The sequence below is a fragment of the Oxyura jamaicensis genome, chromosome 1 (assembly GCF_011077185.1).
Source record: "Oxyura jamaicensis isolate SHBP4307 breed ruddy duck chromosome 1, BPBGC_Ojam_1.0, whole genome shotgun sequence".
Lineage (NCBI taxonomy): Eukaryota > Metazoa > Chordata > Aves > Anseriformes > Anatidae > Oxyura > Oxyura jamaicensis.
The window spans coordinates 47,697,441-47,701,861 of NC_048893.1; the positions used below are offsets into that span (position 1 = coordinate 47,697,441).

Genomic DNA, 4,421 nt, shown 5'->3' on the forward strand with positions numbered 1-4,421 from the left:
TTGGACTTCTCACTAGAATGTTCCCCTTCCTGGTAGGAGTTTCAGATTTCACAGTGTCCCTAATTTATTGTAGTCATGTAAGGCATATAACCAAAGAAATGGGGATGCCCCCATCCCCGGAGGTGTTCAAGGCCAGGCTGGATGGGGCTTTGAGCAACCTGGTCTGGTGAGGGGTGTCCCTGCTCATGGCAGGGTGGTTGGAACCAGGTGATCCTTAAAGGTCCCTTCCAAGTCAAACCATTCTACCATTCTATGATACCCAAGGGCATTACCAGAGCATGGGATATGGACAAGAATGGTATACATAACAGAACAGGGATTAAAAAAAAAAAAAAAAAAAAAAAAAAAAAGGAAACAAATGAAAAACATACCTCCCGCCCCAGGAAATATCACTTTGAGGTGTAAAAAGATTTACAGTCCATTTATTTGTACAAACAAATAAATTGGTGACTGCTTTTGAGTCTCTAAAGCTTCCCTTACTATATTTATAATTTGGAAAATACTCCGTGTTCCAAACTGACAGGATCTTTCATCCTATTCATAGTTTCCTATTCAAACTATACGAGGGAGGAAAAACTCACTATGTTGTTAAACAGCAGACAGTCAGAAATTCATGAAGTGAATGATCACCTTAAGCTGCTGCTTTGAAGTTTCACCACAGTTTTCCAGCTCATTTCCTACTGATGGAAAACTTGCCAAAAAGTACTCCCAGCAGAGATAAAAATTATTTGGCCTGCTGAAATCCACACACTTTGAGATTATCAGCAGATCAAGACAAGAGTCAAGCTGTATGCCATAGACAATTTACATAGAATGCATAGGCAATTATATATATAAATATGAATCTTCAGCTAATTAATGCATGCATTGCTTATGTGGGTAGCTCTAAGCAGAAAGTAGAAAGAAGTTCCAGCAAAATCTATAATGTGGAAAAGCACACTTCACGTGATTGCTTTAGACTTGAAATACATTGGGCTGACCCTGCTGGATTTACTTCCTTGCTTTCAGAGACTTTGTGATTCTTAAGTTCGTCTGTCAATGGTTGCTGTTGTTACAGGATTTATAAAGTCAGAAGCGTCTCATGTTCTATTTTGCTACACAAGAGCATCTGGATGATTTCTCTCTCCTTAATCTATAGCTGTTTGGAAAGAAACAGCTATACACAGAAACAACAACCAAAATGAAGTTTCTTATTAACGTGAGTGTTTGAACTGCTAACAGCTCCTGGAAGCTTATGATTCATTAATTTCCTGTGGAGGGAGGATGTTGGTAGAAGCGGGCCTTTTGGTGCAGATGTGTTTGCATTCTGCTGTCCCTGCTGGGGGCCATGGAAGCCCAGGAGTTGGGTGGTGGGGACTAGGGAAGAGGCAGCACAGGGTGGTCTTGGTCCCCATGTCTGACCAGACCCCACATGACAAAGCAGACACAAATAGCTGGCCTTGCTTCATCCTACAGACCTGACTCAAAGTTGGACTTTAAACAATGTTAAACAGTGAAACACTGAACACCACATACCAGACAGAAGCTTGCGAAGATAAGGGCAAGGTACCTGGGGAAGCTCCTCCTGCCACCCAGCAAGCTGCCCACTGCAGTGCAGTGCTCGCCCTCCACCAGGTGCAGCACTGTGCATACTTTGTGGAGGTGGAATTTGCACAAGACTGTTTGATGGAGCCAAACATTCCACCTGTGTATTGCAGTTCTGGGAAGGGCTTTAGCAGAATGTACTGCGGGGATCCAGATGTGCACCTACTCTGCAAGAGAGAACATTTCACTTTACCACTGCATTTGCATGTCACTGACTGAATCGATTTTTAATAAATTGATGGAAAAAAAATCATGTGCTGAAACTTTCAAAATTGTCACAAAATGTTATTGCCCTTGGTCAATATACATACATAAGCATACAGCTTGCAGTCCAAATATCAGTGTCCCAAATCCTCAGGCCTGGCTAGGTGTTGAGAGCACATACAATGAATTACAGATAGAACTGATTGAACATTTCAGCAGAAACGAGGTAATCCCAGTCAAGGTGAAAATCTCAAGGCAGTGCAGTGTGAAGCCATTGCACATACCTCTTTAATCACAGAATAGTCTAGGTTGGAAGAGACCTCCAAGATCACCGAGTCCAAACTCAGACCTAACACTAACAAGTCCTCCACTAAACCATATCCCTAAGCTCTACATCTAAACGTCTTTTAAAACCTCCAGGGATGGAGGATCAACCACCTCCCTGGGCAGCCTATTCCAGTGACTAACAACCCTTTCGGTAAAGAAGTTTTTCCTAATATCTTAATTTCCTAATATCCAACCTATTAGAACTGTAAAAACAGAAATACCAAATACAAAGTGCTTTTATTTTATTTTTTTCCAAATAGGGAAGAGGAAAAAGCGAGAGAGAGGAGGAAAGCATCAAGACTTCTTGTTCTGTATAGCTAGTCCTGAGTTTCTTCTCATTGCTCAATATTTGATTTTGTATTTTTAAATTTATTACATTTCTCTTTTTAGAGTAATGCTGTTTTGTCATATTCCAGTCTCATCTCCTGGGCCTATTTGCTACACACAGTCAGCTAAAAATAAGCTTCTTTTCCCTTGGATGCATTATATAAGTTCAGTCCCTAGCCATTGGATAGTGTTTACCCAGTGATGCTGAGTTGATTTCACTTGTATCTTGTGTAACTTTTATGACTCCAACAGAGAAAGAACACGCTGATTGTTTTTTCCAGTAAGTTTTCATATCAAGTTTTTCTCCCTGGTCTTCCCCCCAGCTCACTGCTGAAATCGAGCATATTTAAAAAGCACAATGGGCACTCATTTATTTATTTATATTTAATGTGATCACTATCACTGCATGTAAGATTAATTTCATTTCCATTCTCAGAAATTGCTTTTGATCTGTTATATTTAAATCAGTCCTATCTGAACTGCCACTTGGTATTATTCTGACAGCTTGGGCTGCCCTCCCATAGCCTCGCTTGCCCCGTTGGATCTTTATGTGGTATTCCTGCATCGCTGCTGAGGACATGATGTACCTTTGCCTGTGCATTTCTTTGTAGAAAGCGTCAGGTGAGAGTCTTTGACACATTCAATACAGCCAACTGATCACAGCGGCCCCTCAGGATTTAAAAGCTATTAATCAACTTCCTGCTTTGTTCAGATAGTTCTGTTACAAACAAACAAAGCAAACAGATGAAAAGAAAAATTACCTCAGTAGACAGCATCGTTCCACAGTCCAGAATATTGCCGTAAACCCAGGACTCAGTAAAGGGGCAGCAAGGCTGTGAATGACCACAAGCAAAACCTGGGGGTAGAAGGAAAGCAAGGGAATGGCATGGGTGGTTGGGGGAAAAATAATCACAGGATCAGATATGAAACAAGCCTTTCATATTAATTGTTGTAATGAAGTTATGCAGATGTTATCAATTAAGCTATAACTAGGTCCATGCCTTAGCCATAACCAATTAGGTCAATAAAAGAACACAAGTGCCAATGTCTTACCTCATTGCTAGGTCTAAAACTTACATCCTAAAACTGCTTGCTCAGCTGCTGCCCAGGTCCATGTGCCTCTTTATCTACACTCTTGACAAGCACTCACAGAAAACACTGACAGGATGCATTATCTGGTGAAAAGCTCAGGGCTTGCTGCCAGCTCCATAGGCTCAGCTGCTAAAGGGCCCACTCGGGTGTGGGGTCCAATTTTTGCTGAATCCTTGGCCTGCAGGAATACAATTTATTCAGCTCCAGACCATCTGTTGAAACTTTTCCATGTGGCAATAATTAAGTAATTATTAGGGCAGAGAAAGCATGAGTCTATTGCCTGGGGACAAGGATGGGGGTGATGACTTCGGCCCAAGCTCTATTGAGCACTAAATGTAAAACCCTTGTGAGTAGAGGTGGCTGCCCTGTCTCTCCTCTGTAACTCAGTATAGCCTTTTTCTACAGAGTTCATCTGCTGCTTTTGAGATGGACCTTCAGGTCTCCACAGGCATCAAAAAGGAGCATAGCCCAGGTCTCCATCCTGCTGACCAGGAGAGCCAGGCAGTGAAATGTTGTGCAAACAAAGGAGGCATGCTCATTCCTCCATTCATCTTTGTGTTCAGGGCAAAGATGAGGTCAGTGCTCTAAATCATCAACTCGAGATGGGCACCTCCTGACAACCCCAAGTAACACGTTTTTGCAGAGAAGAATGCTCCAGAGTGTTTACAGTGCAGGCTTATCCCCAGTCAGCCCATGATTTTTTTGCTCCTGTTTATAAGATGCCTAAACCATTACTCTAAGTTTAGTCTGAAGAAGGGCCCGTGAGTTCAGAGCTCATCTTTTTATTCTAATGACTTCAGCTGGTCTAATAAAATCTGCTACTTCACTCTGAATCTTCCTCACTTTATTGGTGTCCTACCTATCTGAATCAACACTAGGGATACCAA

General features: G+C 41.9%; 1 long non-coding RNA gene across 1 annotated transcript; it reads right to left on the reverse strand.

Moving 5' to 3' along the window:
• Window positions 1-2,713: 2,713 nt before the first annotated feature.
• LOC118158803 lies at window positions 2,714-4,147 on the reverse strand. The gene is made up of 2 exons (XR_004746899.1): window positions 3,496-4,147; window positions 2,714-2,772 (listed from the first exon to the last, which is right to left on the reverse strand). It is a non-coding gene; the product is annotated as an uncharacterized LOC118158803 (long non-coding RNA).
• Between the last annotated feature and the right edge of the window lie 274 nt (window positions 4,148-4,421).